Source organism: Platalea leucorodia (genome assembly GCF_965183815.1).
Source record: "Platalea leucorodia genome assembly, chromosome: 8".
NCBI classification, from domain to species: Eukaryota; Metazoa; Chordata; class Aves; order Pelecaniformes; family Threskiornithidae; genus Platalea; species Platalea leucorodia.
In genome coordinates this window covers 3,027,588-3,045,656 of record NC_138830.1, presented here as the reverse complement: position 1 = coordinate 3,045,656, position 18,069 = coordinate 3,027,588, and the positions used below count along the sequence as shown (strand labels likewise).

Here is an 18,069-nt window from a genome sequence, read left to right as displayed (position 1 = left end):
TGTCATGTTGTGGAACTGATGACTATGAAGATAGTATGTAGAAAGGCTTTGATGAATTTAAACTTTACCCTTTGTGTTGTACCGTAACTTTCTGGGCTTTTAAATACAGGGGCACAGCTTTGCTCTGTAATTAACCCAAATAGACAGAGTTCAGTGCATGTGAGGTGATCCTGTAATTTTTTTTTATCTTAGGAGCTTACATTAAATTTTTGACCTTGTTGGAGAGTGGATTTTTTTTTTTTTTTTTTTTGCGTCTCTGAAAATGCTCCTATAATCATCTTATTTCCAAAAGATACTAAGGAGCCATAAATTTAAATACCATCAGTAGGCTTGGTAGTTTCTCTGTGTCTTGGAAAATACGAGTCTTCAGAGTGTCAAAATCCAAATACTCAAGGAAGAATAATCTTTGCAAATGGCAAAAACAGGTGTTGCTTTTGTTTACTTAAACTTTTTAGTTGGTAACAAAATGTCCATTTTTCTCCCTTTCAATCTTCTTGTGTTTTTGGCAGCTGTGGCCCTGCAGAGCTAAAGGGGCATTTCACAAGGAAAGCCGGAGAAACAGGTGAATATGTTTACCCAGCAGGACAGCCTAATGTGTGTTTTTCCCTCTTTAAAATGGGAACTAACAGCAGCTGAAAGCTGTTGTGGGGCTTTCCTCCAGGCTTCGGTGAGTGCGGCTGCCCGCTGGAAGGAGCAGCCCGTTGTGGCTGTGTCTCCTGGGGCTCGTGCTTCATCTGGCAGGAGACAAGTTGAGCTGTAGCTAGACGTGTCCAAGGGTACAGGACGCAGGTTGTGTTCCCAGCATCTTGTTTGCTTGCTGTCCTCAGGAGTTGCATTGAAATCTTTCTGCGATCAGCTTTAAATTGGAAAATAACAGCGGCAGGTGAAGCCGTTGTCGGGCTGCTTCCAGTCGCAGCAGTTTACGCTGTGCACGCACTCGCTCGCACACCCAGGCGTGCATGGCTTACCAGTTATGCCTACAGTTTATACATATTCTATACAACTCTCTGACTTTTCAACGCAGAAAACACAATTGTTAAAATTTGCTTTAAAATTACATGTTTATGTAAGAGACCTGCACTTTTATAGGAAGAAAAGTAGGTATTTTGCTTTGCTTTGGGGTTTATCCTTAATTTGGCAGCACGGAAACCTGTGTATTAACAATCATTATTTCATGCATCGTTGTTCTGGAAATACAAACGGATAGAAACAATGTGCCTTTGAATGCCTTTAACTATGTGCTTTTCTATGCATTCACCAATGCAGACGTATGTTTGTAGCGTAAAAGCATATGCCGGTTATTGAAAGCTGCTTTAGTTGTAGGAGATAGTCTACTTCATTAAGTAGAGAGCACTTGGTCTCATTTCATGTCATCTTCTGGCTACTTACGGAGTTTTTAACCTGGTTGCTGGAGTCCTGCAGTTTATTTTATCTTATGAATAGCACACCTTTAAAAGGTCAGGCCCATTCAGCTGGAAGATTTTGATGTGGTGATTTCATTTCAGGAAACAGAGTAGCCACTGCCTGCTGTGGGTGCTAGAGAAATGCGGGACGGGACTCGTGTTGGATGGTAGCTTGTTAAAAGATTATAATTAGTCTTAGGGAGGGGACTTGCTCCAGAAAACTATTTTGGTAGCTAGTTGATGAGGTGGATTAACAACTATATAGTGTTTAAAATGATTTATTTTGATTGAGGTGGGTTCATTGTTCCATCGGCAGAGCTGAATGCACAGTAATTTTCAGATGGAGGGCGAAGGGGTAGGGGATGCTCTTAGGGGGACTTAAGGCTGAGGCCTGAGCAGGTAGAAGAGGATAAACCATTTGGGTACCAAAAGGTATGACATGTCTTGTCCCCAGAAACACGCGCTGTTGCTGACTTGCCAGTCTTCCACGGGAAGGTTTTATAACCAAGGAGGATATAGGCTTTTAAACCAGCTACTTAACTCTTTAGTAAAACTCCTACATATGTGACCTAATTTTCAGTGCTCATCATTTTCAGTTCAAGATTTCATATGTCTAAATATGGATCTGGGATTCTAATGTTAACCATCCTTTAAAAAAAAAAAAAAAATCTCGGCTGTGCGTAATTTGATTAATTCAGTTCTTCCAATTGCTGATAGGTACGCTAAATATATATCTAGAGAGGGTGATTTTGTTGATGATTTTAAGAAATGCATCCTAGCAACGTACTATACGCTCAGCTATGAAGCTATTGTTGTCTTCATATAAATGTGTTATTAAACTGCATATCCTAATATAGTGGCCAAGGTGAACAGAAGATAAGATAATGCAGAGCAAGATTATTCTCATTTCCCGTTTCTCAACTCTGTTAAATGTTCACGTCTGCCTCTGGATAACAGTTATACAAAATCTCTTCATAATGATTCCGCCCCCCCCCCCCCCCCCCCCCCAAAAAAAAACCCTCTTAAATAAGCTGCTCTTTTGTTCTTCCAAAAGAGAGGTGGCATATTAATCACGAAGTGTATGAGTAATATCGTCAAATAAAATTTCGAACCTAATTATCAAGGTGGAAAAAGATGTCACCCTTTTTTGTAAGAATTTCTGCCTTTTGCTAGTCTGGAGAGCAGACTTGTGGACACAGACTGCCAAGTCATCTCAGGTGACATCAGTTCTATCTAAAATTTTAAAACCTGAGTACAAGGTGGCAAAACACTTCCCAGCAGCTAGGCTGTTATTCTCCCCACTCACCATCTGGTTATTGTGAGTAAATGATTTTTGTAAGCCCGTGCTTCTGGAGTAGTTCCTCGTTCTCTCGTGATGTGCAGGAGGAAGGGCTGGGGGAGGCGTACGCGGTCCAGCTCCCCTGTCAAGCTGGATTCTGTCTTCCTTTCTCCACTCAGGGTGAATTTGCCTCATCAGCCATTTATTGAGTCCCAAGGCTCAAATACATTATATTATTTGTTTGCTGATCCTATCAGCTTAGTATGTAGAGTAACACATTCTGGTGGACTAGTGGGCTGGAGGTGACAAGGGACATTTCAGGGGTGAAACGTGGCAAAGGAGGAGAGCAGATGTGAGGCCATCAGAGACCGAGGTTACCAAGGACGGTTTGTAGTGGGAAGAGGAGGATGGTGAGGAGAGGTGGTAGAAAAACTCCGATGAAGAATGTTAAAAAAAGGTATGTGACCCCCAACACAATCCAAAACCAAAGCAAATCACAAACCTCAGAAAGAAGAGGAGGTATAGGCAGGACTTGACAGGTTTGACAGTATAGAGTTCTACTGAGAAAGACAAAAAAGTAGAGTTTTCTCTTTAAAATAACCATTATTAAGGACTTTATCTTAATTCACAGTGACTGGCAGATATTTGGGTGACTGTAGCTTTTTTGTGCTTGCTCTCTGTGTACCAAGACTCTGCATTTATATAGCGTTACTGCTGTTAGCTAAGAAAATTCGCTATTTGAAACAGTATGTAGAAAAGATGCTCCCACATGGAATTCAAAATAGAGGCTGAAGTCTTTTTGCTTTCCTAAATCCTGTAGGCACTTTGGAAGATATTGCTTACATAAATATCACAGCTAATATTACATTTTGTTGACAAAACTATTAACTTGACTGAAAATATGCTTAGCATCTTCCCTTGTGTTCTGTGTTACAATGATTTCAGATAAAGTGAATTTCTAAGCTTAAACACATGTGATATTTATTTTAATTGGCGATCAGATTGAATAAAATCCACAATTTGTTTCACCCAATATTGCATGCATTTCCAGATCATTATTTTATTCAGTAGCAAGGCTCACAGTAATGTAGTTTTCCTACTCCTTTTTGCCTTCTGACACGCTCCAAATCGCTCAGATCTTATAATAATTGTTGCTTATACTTAAATTGAAGTTTTTATTAGAAGTAATTTGATTAAGCATCTAACCAAAATTCAGAAGTCAATAAATGCTATCCTAGTTGTCTCTGTCTCTGTCCTGGAAGAAGTTGAAGGAGTTGATCTAAATTTAGGTGTATATATTTTTGTTTAAAAGGAGCTTTCTTGGGTGTAGTTTTAATTGGGGTTGGGGGAGAGCTTGCAGGTTGCGCTGGGGCGACGTTACCGCTTTGTGGCAGCGGAGTTAGGGAGGGTGCTTGTGGGCACGCTTCCAGCCAGCATAACCTGCAGAGAAGTAAAAGCCTCCAATGAATTCACGTTGAACAGAACAACTACTTTAAAATAACGTCTACATATGGATTTGCAACTGTATAATTTCAATCAGTTTATTAAAATAGATATGTGCAAAATTTGTAACTTGCCGTTACGATGTGTTGCTCTGAGGAATAGACGCACGGGAATTGTTGAGGCTGTCGCTGTCGCGTTTTATTCTCTTTGGCAGAATTCCGCTTGCGGTGAAAGCGTCGGCGAATACGCAGCAATATGGGCCGTTAATCTGCGCCGTTTGGGGTGGGTCGAGGAAGAAGTTGAAGAATGGGCACGATCCACATTAGATTGCAGTGAAACTGTTCCTGTGTTCCCATATTTACTAAGTAAGGTAGATTTGTTTTCTGAAGATTTCCAGTAAAACTCAATTCAATTTATTTTTACTTTCTCAGAACCACAGACTTTACAGATACCTGTGTTTTAGTGGTTATTGCTTCAGGTATAGGTATAATTGTCAGTTTTTACTTTTTTGTCTGTTTATACGCTTTTGACTGTAGCTACACTGCTAAAGCTGTGATTTTACTCCCCCCCCCCCCCCCCCCCCCCCCTTAAAAAATCCTAAGCTGCTCTGTATGGCTTGGTCAAATATATTTAGACTTCCAACCCCTTATTAGTTTTTTCCATTTTGATATTTATCCTTTTTATGTGTCAGTGAATGAGTCATATGTGTTAATGTCACAGATTTTTAAGAAACTTGGGATGAAATGTTGTGCCTGCGTAATCCACGCCCGTAGTTTGTTACAAGAATACGAGTTTTTATGTCATGTTAATAACAAATAGACCATCTGCCTCCCAGAATTCCTCCAGCTAGTGGATAGTTTAATAGATTACTTTGTCTTCATAGTAGATGTAGGAAGCAGTGCAGGATAACCATGCCAATGTTTTTATTTTCTGCAGCGTAGATAGATGAGCATGTTCTGTATGTGCATACCCAGTGAAAACCTGCGCCGCTGCTGCATTTCTGAGTCCTGTTTGGTGTCCTCGTGTCCATCTGTAGCTTCCTTAGCACCACGTTAAGGGCTAACTCAGACTCAGAATCATGATATCTTTGCAGGAAGAGAGGCAAGAAAATGTACCAAAATTTACCGTTGATATGTAATGATTCTGCTTTTCATTTTTTTTCCCAAGATTTAATTGATACCGCAGCTTTGGAATAGAGCACTTTCCTCTTTACTGCCTAGCAACAGCCACCCCCCTCTGGCCTTCAGGTTGAAACATCGCAGTACTACAATAGCCCATTTGTACTCGCAGTAAGCAATTCAGGTGATTGCACATTAAAGTATGTTGAATACTAGGGGGCATTTTTCAGCCTTGATTCCAATTCCAGAACATCTGCATATTGCTGTCGGTTTTGTCTTTTATTTGTGCTTTATTCGCTTAAAAATGGGCTTTGAAATTTTAGTTTGATCGTAGGAGAGGCTGAGAACGAATTAGATCATTTAAGGGTTACTCCATGAAACCACCACCCACTGTTCCTGGGACGCTTGGCGTGGTTTAGTTTATTTTCGGATAAAGAAGGGCCAGAAGTCTGAGGGAAGTCTAAACAGGCAAGAAAATAGGGGTAAATGGGTGGTTTTGGGGAGTGAGTTACATTTTGGGGCTTGCAAAGTGAAAGGAGGGAATGTCGTATACCAAAAAGTTGAAAGGAGAAGGTGGAGGAGGAGCGGTAAGGTCCCTTCCCTGTGACTTTTCTAGAAGGCTCTGCGCTGTGACGCCTGTGTTTTGCCCTGTACGCCCAGGTGTTGTAACGTGCCCCTTGAGGATGCACTTCACTGGAGACGTGTGGACTTTATACTGGTTTGGGTTTTGTGGCACAGAGACTGCTGAGAGGAGATGAAGTGGGTAGATCGGCCTTAGAAGCGATGGAAAGAAGGACTTTTCTGTGTGGACCTGAACTGGACCGTGCAGGTCGTAGCAACAGAGAGCGAGTGACTGCAAATTTGCTGGACTAAGAGCAAACTTAGAGGACTCTCCTTGCAAACAGAGTGATGACTTGGGAAGCCAAATCTCAAAGCAGCTGCAGACTTGAGATTGGTAGACGATAAGAAGTGGGCAAGCAAATATTGAGTTTTGCCTGCTTTAAAAAGTTTATCGTTCTAGTTTAAATCCATGTAAAATTTACTTTTTGAGTCAGAGTCCACTCGATGTTTGGGGCGGACTCACTTCAATGAAAATACAGAGCTCTGGCCGGGCCAGGTCGCTGCCTGCAGGCAGCGGTGTGCGATGAAGCCTGGCGTGAGGCAGACGGCACCGCTCCTCTGGAAGCCTCGCACTGCAGCTTAGTTATTTATATGGGAGCTGTCTGGGTTTCTTTCATTCTTAACAGTGGATTCTCAGCACCTTGAAAACCTGACCTATTTTACACAGTACATAAAGATGTGTTCGGGACCATTGCTTCTTGCAGCAAATGAGTGATGAAATGAGGAGGCCTCTCTGAGGTCAACAGGGCTAAAGGACTCGGTGAACTTACTGGAGAGGTACAGAGGTGAAATCAGAATAAAGGACAGCAGCGGGATAGTAATTGACTTTTATGGAGGCAAACGATAATTGGATCCTAATCATTCATTCTCAGCGCAAGTGGCACATTCACAGTGTCCATTTGTTGGAACGCGGTTTCAGGAGGAGTGGGGACGTGCTGGAGAAAGGCCAGAAGAGATCAGGGAGGGCAATCAGAGATTTCAGGAGCAGGAGCTCTGAGGAAATGCCTGAAAAGACTGAGGACATTTGGCTTAAGACAAGATCAGATGAGGGGCGGTCGTAAGAGCAATCCTTAAGTGTGTAAAAACACTGTTGCAAAGAGAAAACGATTAGTGTGTTCTCGACATCAGTGGTGGAAAGGAGAAAATAAGGTGTGCTCAAATGCAGCAGTACGTAGGGTGATGATTTAGGACGGACAAGGAGTTTCTGTATTTGGAACAGGGCAGGAGAGCGTCTGCCCGGAGCGGCAGTCGGGTGAGCTGGGCCTGCCTCGAACCCAGTGGTGGCTTGGGGTCTCTTCCCAAGCCTCTCTTTGTAGGACTTTGTGCTTGCTCCTCTGGAGAGAGCTTTTTGTATATCCGCAGGCGATTTGATTTGTGGTACAGCATAAATAACTTCACGACACTGTTTTGGTTATCGGTGTTGATTTCCTCGGTTGTATATTAGAACTGAAGGGTCAGTTCAAAGATGTCAGTATTTTCAGATAAAAACAAATTCAGCTGAAATGAAGTTCAGCTGGTGAGATGGAGATTAGCTGAACTAAGCCATGTGACATGACATTCATGATAACATTTTCCTTGCATAAATGCGTAGAAATGGTATTGTATCCTTTCTCCCTTTTTTTTTTTTTCCCTGCAGTTTTCATTTTAACTAATACACCCGACTGAACTTGTAAATACTTTCATAAAACATCTAAGGTGACATATCAGCGAGAAATCTCTCCAGTTCCATTAGAATTGCCCTGGTAAGTTAACATACTGATAAGAAAATGAGACTGGTAGCAGAAAGGTTACATGGCATCGTCTTGTGGCTGTCTTAGGCTTTCCTGTATATAGGGTTAACTTTTTGAGATTCATGAGATAAAAAGAAGGTAAATCCCCTTCATTTTAATTTTAAAAATTAAACATTTATTTGGGGATTTATCTAATTCCCAATAATCCTAAATCTTCAAATAATAGGTAGCTTTTCTAAGCATTGCCAAGTTTTTCTAGGTTTTCGGGTGAGCATGCCCTCTTAATTCCTCATTGTCCTTTGGGAACTGGGATATTATTCAAAAGTGAAATCATACAGTTCAAATAAAGATGTCCAGTGCTGTCAGAATAACACTCGCCATTCAATCTAATTGCTTTTCAGCTCACAGTGTAACCTGGTGATTGGCAATTGAAAGGAATAAAATACTGCTGGTTGGGCAGTGTTGAGATTTTTTTTTGATCAGCAGATTTTCTATATAAAACCCAAGGTTTTAAGGGTTTTGGTTTGGTTTTTTTTGTTTTGATCAATAGGTTTTCTGTATAGAAAAGTGTTAGTGAAACATCCACTGCTGTTCATATACATACAGAAATGGTCTCTTGCTGTAAGTAAGTGTAATTGTCTCCGACAGTAAAAGGTATCACTTGGACTGGATTATGCAGCTGGTCACATTTTATTGAGACACTGACATATTCCCTGTGGTCTGGGAAGAAAAGATTGTATCATTGTGAGGTTTTGCTGGGGCAGTGCTCTGCCTGTGAACGCTGGGTTGTATGCAAACACTTCTTTTTACTGTTCTCCTTCAGCTGCAGCATGCGTTGCCCTCGGCGTCGTAACCTGTTCGAAAATGCAGGGCACAGTTGTTCAGAGCTTGGGACCTGGTTCTTTTCTTGCATTAGGAGAAAATAGTAGTAAATCCCTTTGCTAAACGATTAGACCTATAAACTTTGAAGAAAATGATATTCCCTTTGCTGTATTTAAAACAGAGGCTAAGATACCCTTCTATGTCCAAAATAAAGGTTTAGGTTAAGTCGTACAGAGCATTATTATATCTTCAGACATAGTACAAGTTTATTTAAAATACTTTAGGAGGAATTGTGCAAAGATATAAATTGTGATATTACACACACAATCCGGTATACCATAGAGGAAAACCTGTCTTTTGTGACTGAAACTTAGCAACTATGGAAGTTAAGAAGAAAAAAATAGTGGTGGTGATCTTACTGAATTTCAAAGAAAATGGCATCATTTTGAGAGATTCTCTTGCAAACAAGAGATTGTTTAATGAGGAAAAAAAAAAAAGAGGTTTCTTGTGTAGATATCTCCATTCTGTATATATTTTGAAAGAACTTTCTTACAGTCAGTTCCTCTGGTGAAAACAGTTTACTGTATTTAAAAAAAAAAAGGACGAAGGAGTAGATCAGTCATTTTTGTGGTAAGCATATGAAGGCGGAGAGCTCAATGTTAGGAAGAGGCAAGATTTGCTTGCTTTCCTAAGAGAGGGGCCTTTCACCTAAACCCTCCTGTAAACAAAAGGAGGGATGAGTCAGGGCAATGGCTTCTTTTGCGCCGAAGCATACGATGTAAAAGGTATCTCCTCTCTCTCCTCCTCTGGCATCTGGAATTAACAGTCTTTGGGATTTTGAAACATAGCCCATTTGAGGGTCTGGTGCTGTCGTTCTCCATATTAAGGTTTCTGTGGTTCATTAACTATTCTGAAAATGGATAATGATTACCATCCTTTTTTTTTATGTGTCTCCAGAATGATGGGGGGGAAATGCTAAATGACATTTTCATCTGTCTCTACACTGGATAATTAAGCAAGGTGTATGGCACGGAAAAGTGAGTGCTTGGAAAAAAAAAAAAAAGTATTAAGGATGATCTTAACTAAAGTGTAAGATGCTTTGATAACTGAAACCCACGAGTGTGAATCGGGCAATCTGGTTTCTGTTCCTAGCTCTGTCAGTGCCTACCTGTCTGCCCTTGAGCGATTTGCTTGTGCTAAACATTTTCAAAACCTTCCACAGTTTTGTGGTTTTCGTTTCTCGGGCATCGGGTTTAATGTCAAAGTCAGCTGCCTTTCAGATTTTGCCTACATGATGGCAAATGATCAAAAAGCAGTAACTTAACAAGTTATTGCACGACAGCAGAACTTCAGCTGATTACACATGCTCACAGGCAATTGCAAATTAACAAGTTTAAGTGACCTTCAGTTTGGCCAATGCGTTTTACTGTACTTTTGTGCTCTGTTGATAAGCTGATTCATTCATAAAGTACTGCGGTAATGTCGATAATTTGCCACCCATTTTCCATATTGCAAATAAAAATTGTATTAAGAAGGTCTTTATTTTTTAAAATCTAATGTATTCAAAACAGTTTCTATCAAATTTTCAACCCAGATAACATATTTTGCATATGTTCAAAGTCTTTTTGGCTGACTTGCAAAGGATCTGAATTAAATAAACTCTTCAGTTCTTTGCCCAGCGATTTCTGGACTCAAACACTGGTGTACATATGCAACATTTTTTGGACCTTAGATGAGGGATTTTTACAACAGGCATTTGCAGATGCTGCTGATTCATGAGATACTGAGACTATTCACTACTTTGCTTTGAAAGACCATATACAGAAGAATGAAACAAGAGCCTTCCTTGTGCTGCGATGCAATTTATGTCTAGTTGCTTCTGAAATGGTGACTTACGATATCAGGAATTACTGAAAATCAGAATAAAGGCATTCAGATTCAGAACAGATATAAACTCACATAATTTCTATATGGTGAACACGTACTGAACTTCCTTTTTGAACGTAATGTGTTTGCAGATGGCTTGCTTGCTGACAGATATTTACCTTTCAAAACTTGGATGCCTTGGATTCATTGAGGTGATTTCTACAAATGTCAGTTGATGATTTGTCGGTGGATCTGGGCCCATGCTCTGTGTCGTGTCGGAGATGAACTCATTAGATTAACTCAGAAGTCGCGTGACTGCTTCAGGTGCTGCGCTTCCATCATTCAGTAACAGTTTTCAGCAGGTTTTTTCCTCCATCCATAATAAGATGTCATCGGTAGTTTTCCATTAATAAACTGTTAAATTGTGACGGGCTCTTGAACTTTGAGTGAACATGCAGAGCATGCTATTAGATTAACGCTATTTTAAAATACTGTTATGTTGTGTCTGTGTCTGATGCTAGAATAGGTGAGGCATGGGGTTTTACCATGGGTGTTTGTTTCCACAATAAAAGATTGCATAACTGAAAGAATTATTTGTTAAACAAATAGATCTGAGAGTGCCTTTTTCCCTTTCATTGTGGTTTAACCCCAGCCCACAACTAAGCCCCATGCAGCCTCTCGCTCACGTCGCCCCGTGGGATGGGGGAGAGAGTCGCAAGGGCAAAAGGGGAGAACTCATGGGTTGAGATAAGAACAGTTTAATATCTAAAGTAAAGTAAAAAATAGAACAGTAGTAATAGTAATAATAATAATAAAAACAAATAATAATAATACAATAGTAATACAAAGCAAGTGATACACTGTACAATTGCTTGCCGACCGATGCCCAGCATGTCCCCAAGCAGTGATCGCTGCCCCCCGGCCAGCTCCCCCAGTTCCTATACTGGGCCTGATGCCATAGGGTACGGAATAGCCCTTGGGCCAGTCCGGGTCAGCCCCCCTGGCTCTGCCCCCCCCCAGCTCCTTGTGCACGGGGCAGGGCAGGGGGAGCTGGAAAGCCCTTGGCCAGTGTGAGCACCACGTAGCACTGCTTAGCAAGAACCGAAGCATCAGTGCGTTATCGACATTGTTCTCATCCTAAACCCAAAACACAGCCCCATACCAGCTACCAAGAAGAAAATTAACTCTATCCCAGCTGAAACCAGGACACCTTTAGAATAGGATGTTATTGCTGAAAAGTAAGGTGAATACTTTCGAAGAAGTCAGATATTCAGAGCTATAGATTTTTTCGAAAATCTTCTAAGCTTAAAATAGACTAGAAGAGTAGTTGAGGGATTCTGTGTGTGCTTGCTCTGTTTTTACCCTCTTCTGGACAATCATTTGATAGACCCGTGTTGGCACTTGTATTGGCATTCTGGTGTTCTGAAGCGTTTGGAAGATTTGGATGCTGGCTAGATGTCAGCATAACTGACATCCAAATCTCTTAGAAAGCTTTGGAAAGCTCACCTATGGCCAGTTTATGACTTTGCAATGTTTAGTGTAGAAGAGCAATGAATTGCTTGTTTTTCAATAAACTGTGGAATCACACAGTGTGCCTTGAACGCAAGTATGGCTTGCATCCTGATGTCGGCAAGGGAGATTTGAACAATCCCCGTTAGTTTTATTTTAAAAATATGAAAGGCATTTGACTGATGCAGTGGGTAGTAGCAATATGCTTGGTAGTTCTGTAGTGAACAATAAAAAAAAAAAATATACAGACTAGCCAAGCTTGGAAGCCAGCATGGGCTGAGATCTGAGGGTGTTCTTCAATCCCATGACAAAGAACTTCTCAGCAAAATGAAAGGTTTGGCCTGAAGCCGTTGTGCATGTAATTATACCGTGATAGGAGAGGGTACATATGGTCAGGTAGCCCTGGGAAAGTCTAGTACCCGGGTGGACCTAAACATAGTACAAAAATGCTATGAAGTTTTGTTTAAAAGTACCTTTGTGGCTGCTCATGGTATAATTTTCTGAATAGAAGACTCAAGTCCCTTTTTGTCCAAAATACCCAAAAGCCATAATGCACATAATGTTTTAAAAAAAAAAAAAAAAAAAAAGTTAAAGAGCATTTTTCTTAGAGAACTGTGCAACCAAATCTAGAGCCCAGTGTTCTGTTATCTGATGTTACCTATTTTTTATGATTTCATGAATTACATTTATTCTGTGTCTGTGAAAAGTAAAAGCTGTCATAAGTCATACTCCTTTATGTTAATAGCATGATATATATCTATATAGCAGGCACTATGTAGCATTTGTAGAGCTATGCAGGTGCAGATCTGTAAATGCTCCCTTTGACAGCAAAAGCGATATGGCGTTACCCAAGAGTGAACGGGGTTTTAGCTTTCCCGTCGTTAGGACAGACCATGTGTTCATCACTGTGTTCTGATGAGCCATGTATAAATTTTCTGTCAGGCAGAACTGGATGACAGCGGAGGGCTGGCAAAAAGCCCTGCCTCCATCTCCAGCGGAGAGGCTGCTGCGGGTGATGAGACTGGCTGGCCAAAAACCGGGCAAATGGAAGAAGCAGCATCATGTCGCGTAGTGGCTGACCCGTATCTGGTGTCCAAATGTTATGTTTAACCAGAGCTTTCCACTGCTTTTGTGCTGTGGGCCAGTATTATTTTGTTTGTTTAAGATTTAGGAAGCGTATCTGAATAGACTTACCTGTTAGCTTTGGTCATTACTATGGTCATCGCGTGACAAGAATGAACACGGTACCAAATTTCTTGTGACCCATGACTGCCACGAAATTAATATTAATATCAGTGCTAAATATATGCCCAGAATATCCAGAATGTAAATATCCAGAATGTAAATATCCAGAATGTAGGGGGAGTGATGGCAGGTGTGACAAAGGACATGTCACGGATCAGCTTTCTGGAGCAGCTGCTGGAGGCCTTGCAACGTAACCTGAAGAGCCTGATGGTTCTGGATCCTGTCCTGCACTAAGCTGTGTGTAGTCAAGTATTTACGCCATGAGAGTATTTCTCTTACATATTCTAACCTCCTGATAAATATTTATCCTCTCTTGGACTGGGATTTTTTTAATTTGTTTTGGAATCAGCAGATTTGTGGCAGTCAGTTCAGACCACGGGAAATCCGATTGGGCAGGCTGGAGGCCAGCCAGTTGAGCACCCTAATTAACAGGAACATGTAATTAAAATTCAAGCAGATGTGGCTTGGGCAGGTGGTATTTCCTGAACACATTTAGTTTGCTGTGTGTACACACTATGTGCGATGGATACAAATAAATACTCGGTCTGCAAGTGCGAAAAATACTCGTGCATCTGCTGAGCAGTTGGGCTGTGCGAGCGCTGTGCGCCCGCCCGGCGCTGCTGAAACTGCCGCGTCTCAGCTCTTAATGGACCGAAACGAGTTCTGAAACCCTGAACATATGTAAACATTTTTAAAACTCAGCCTGGACAAAATTTGTGGGTAGGAAAAAAACCATATGCGTGGAAGCCTATAAATATAATAACCCCATATGATGCGTTTCTTGCACTCTTTTTTAATTATCTGCTACCAGCTACTGTTGGAACCAGCATATTAGGCAAGATAACGCTTTGATCTGATGCAGCTTTACAAAACAGTGTTGTCTGGTGAGCTCATTGCCGCTCCCAAAATTTGAAAACAACTAGTCAGCTAAAAAAATCGGTCCATAAAAATTCCAAAATCATATTTGTTCTTAGTTCTTACTTAAAATTCCAGTGATTGCTTTATCAACAATTTCAGTGAACTGGAAGAAAATAGAGAGTAAAAATTTACAGTCAAAATTTGATAAACTTCTAACTCTGCAAGAATGGAATTTGGGTTACTGTTTTTTTTAATAGGACAGCAAGTGGAGGCCATTTCCCGCTCTCATTGCAGTATAGACATTAAATCTTTAAAGAAAAAACACCAAACACTCACAGTTGAAGTTCTTCATAATTGAGGGAAAATTTTGTCCCTGTAGATTTTTAAGATTAAATGTGTAGAATCCTACTGCAGTTTTATATTTGGGGTGTGTTTGTGTGTGTGTGTGTGTAGCAATTTAATAGGATTGTATGAGAAGGAATTGTATCATACATTTAAATTATTCCATCCTTGGATTGTTAGTGGCCTGTTGTAATTTTTCAGCATCCTTTGAGCGGTGTTTCGCAGCGTCCCGGTGTATCACCAGCAATGAGCAGCTGGCTTATTTGCAATACCTTGTTCTCTTCTTTAGCACGCTGTGTTGAAAAAAGTGCTGTCAGAGCAGATGACTTTCCATTAAGCTGCTGCAGCTCCGCGTTCCCTCTGGTTACCAATTTGAAAATGAAATTTCTGTATTTTCTGTGTTTGTGTGTGTGTTCGTTTATCTTTTATAATCATCTGTTAAAGATTGGTCTTTTGAAGCTGTAGAGGCTGCAGAAAGCCTGGGTTTATTACAGATGTATCTTTGTCTTATTGAAAATTATTTTCATAGCTTTAAAACTTTGAACCTTCAAGAGTCATGGTCTGCTTCTCATCACTGGCCAGGACATCCAGCTGATCAGGCAGGGAAATACGACTTAGACTTCTTGTTTACACAGGACATCTGAGAAAGTGCCTTCATAAACATTTTCTTGATCTTGTCATCATAGCAAAGTGAGAAAACTTTACCTTATTCAAGTGAATTTAGTATGCTTTCTGAGTTTAAGTGCAATTTTATCTCTTTCTTTCAGTTCAGGAATCAAGTGTTTTTGAGATGGAGCAAATACTCATGAAACAAGTTTCTGCCCTGTTCTCATGTGCGTTAGTTCAATATCTGATCTATATTATAGAAAGTGAAGGAAAGTAACTTGCGGAAAAGTTTTTGAGAGCCTCTGATAAAGGCACCGTATTATTCAGACTGTTATTGTTATGTTTATTAATGTTGGTTCTAACTGGAGACCAAATCTTAAGTCTGTGCTGGCTCCACTTCAATAAATTATGTAGATTTACAGCAACTGAGATGTGCCCATTAACTTTGTGGTTACTCCCACGGACTGAACCCGAACAGGTAGCTGAATAAAGTATCTTTTTAATGTGAATAAGGGAAGCAAAAATTTGGCTGACGTTATTAAAGACAGCATTGTAAATGGAAATTGGCAATCGCATTGCTATTGATTCCTACGGAGTACGCAGCCGCGTGCAAAAACGCAAAATACCGTCGTCCCAGGGGCCTGTTTCTTTCCACCGCTTAAACCTTGCTCCTACGATCTCAGCGCCCCGGCAGTTTTAGGAAGCAAGTTAATGGGCGATTTGTAGAAAAGGACTATGAAGTGCACGTGAAGTGTTGGAATTTTTCAGGACGGACTGTCAAACAAACTTTACACTTTTCTGAATTTGGTCTGGTTTAGGAAATACTGTTTTTACATGTTACACTTGTTATCCACCTAGTATGTAGTAAAAATAATGAGTTAAATTACCTCTGACTTCAAGTCCATGCAGTCAGCAGAATTACATCGAAGTCAGTCATTGTAAAAAGTCTGCACAAAAAAAATCTTGGTGGTGGTGGTGTTCATAAGATTCATCAAAGTAGTCTAATATGTGCTGATTTATTGTAATATAACGTGTGCTTATAATTTGCAATTTGATTTTAACATGCTCTAAAGAAATTACGGAGTAAATAGCGAGTGTGCTCATTCCTTTAACTCAATTAGATATGTTGTCACAAAAGTTTCAAAGACACGGTTATTTAATTATGAAGTGGAAAGTAACTTTACTTCTCTTACTAAGGGAGCAATTTGCTTATTGTATCTTCTTCTTTTAATGCTTAATTCCTTTTATTGAAACTGAATACTACTTGTTGCAATGTGCCATAACCTTATTGGCCTGGGATAAGGTTCTTGCAATTATTTATTGTATTAATGTTTCTGTCACCTGAGGGAAATGCAGATATTCTGTTAATGATTGTGTTAATCAGAGATCTTTCTGGATTTCTTCACTGCCCAAGTTTATGCCATTATATTAGCAGGCACAGGAGAGGAAATTGGGAACTTGTAATATACTACAGATTGGATTAACTTGTCTGTTTGTGTAGACTCCTTGAAGACTTATTTTAGATCATTTAAAAAGATTAAATCTGCAAGACAGTTATTCCTTCTGACAGGATCTCTGAAGTCTTTAACAAAAGTCCAGTGTTCTTGTCCAGATTTTGAACTTTGTACACTAATAACCTTGCTGTTGTGCTGCGGCCTGGGGTGCAAGGTATTTCTTTAATCAAAGAATTTTTGTAAATTTTTTAAATCCTTTGGATGTTGGAAGAATTATTTCATCCATGTAATGTGACGGTGAGCATTAGACGTTTGAATGTAGTATATAATGTTTGAGCCATTTCTAGGCTATACTGGGCGTTATAGCTTCACTTTCTGTCTTTTTAAGGTTTTGATGTTGTCTAGGCAGTAAACGTTCTTTTTTTTTAAAGGTGTGTTGAAGTATAAGGTAGTTTTGTTGGGGTGGAGCAGGGAGTCTTTGTGCTTGCGCTCTGTCATAAGCTCTCCTGGGCGGCGTTCTGCCGGGGGCGGGCGCAGAGCCCGCCCAAGCAGCGCGGGAGCCTTCAGCGGGAGCGTCCTGCCCGCAGCCGCGCGGCTGGGAGCCTGCACAGCGCGCCGCGGGATCCGCGCGCGCCTGTCGCTTGCAATGATGGTTTTAAACAGACGATGCGTTATTCAACCATTGCTTTCGATGTATGCGAGACAGCCAGGGTGTTTTTAAGGTCCTATTAAGGACCCTAAAGCATCTAAAAATAATTGGCCTTTTTGTGAAGAGAAGGCTGTGAACAAGAGTTTCGGGCAGCGTCAGTATCTCCGTGCTTGGAAATCAATAGCTCTGTGATTCTTAGCCTTGTTTCTCAGTCCCGAGAGCTTCACAGACCAAAAAAAAAAAAAAACACAACAAAAAAACCCCACACCAAAACAAAATTCAGCAAATATTCTGTAAGCTTTTTGTACTGCATTTGGATGCTGCTTTTTATTTGAATAACGTGCTTTTTATTTGTGCCCTGCTTTGCTTACGTAAGCGCTTGCCTAGGTAAGTAGGGAAAGCCTTTAGTCGTCACTTTAGCATGTCTGTCCTCTAAAGATCTCTCTCAAATACTCTCTACATCTGGTATCTTTTGGCATTTGCTGGGGAGGAGGGTGGTCCTTCAGTGCCGTCACCATTTTCATCCTATGGCCCATCTGGCAGCAGGTGTTGAACAGCAATACCAGCCCAGCCCGTCTGAAGTCTCAGTTGGCCCATTTGGTAGGTACTGCCAAAATAATTTCCAGGCTCCTGTCGTATGCTTGCCAAGCTGTTGGCTCAGGTCATCCTTCAGCGCAGGTAGGAAACCCGAGGAAAACTTTCTGACAGCTAGTACAATATTTGGGGGAACAGTTCTATTCTATTTAGCAAATTTGCTTTACTTGATGAATTTAAGCTGAACATATAATTACAACTAATTTTCAGCATCGCGCCCTCCCGGAAGTCCCTGAAATGTTACTTCAGATTGCGTTCTTCATATTCAACGGTTGGTTAAATTGGTGCTGATCAAGCTTCTGATACAGCATCAGAGAGATGAATTTTGAAACAATTACTGTGACAATTTCTGCAGGATTCTTTATGTTTTAATTGGATATGTTTCCTATAAATATTTTTTCCGTATTTTTATTTCCCAAAAATCAGTTACTTTTGTCTCACAATTGGTAAGAAATCATATGTAAAAAAAAATGGAGGGTGATTTTTTTTTTTTTTTTTTTGCATGGTTGATGATACATTATGAATAAAAT

At 40.5% G+C, this 18,069-nt stretch overlaps 1 protein-coding gene across 1 annotated transcript in view; it reads left to right on the top strand.

Moving 5' to 3' along the window:
- NAALADL2 (N-acetylated alpha-linked acidic dipeptidase like 2) overlaps nt 1–18,069 on the top strand; it is a gene marked incomplete at both ends in the record, with an annotated part of 378,476 nt that overhangs the window by 125,273 nt on the left and 235,134 nt on the right. The gene's annotated exons all lie outside the window — the stretch shown is intronic.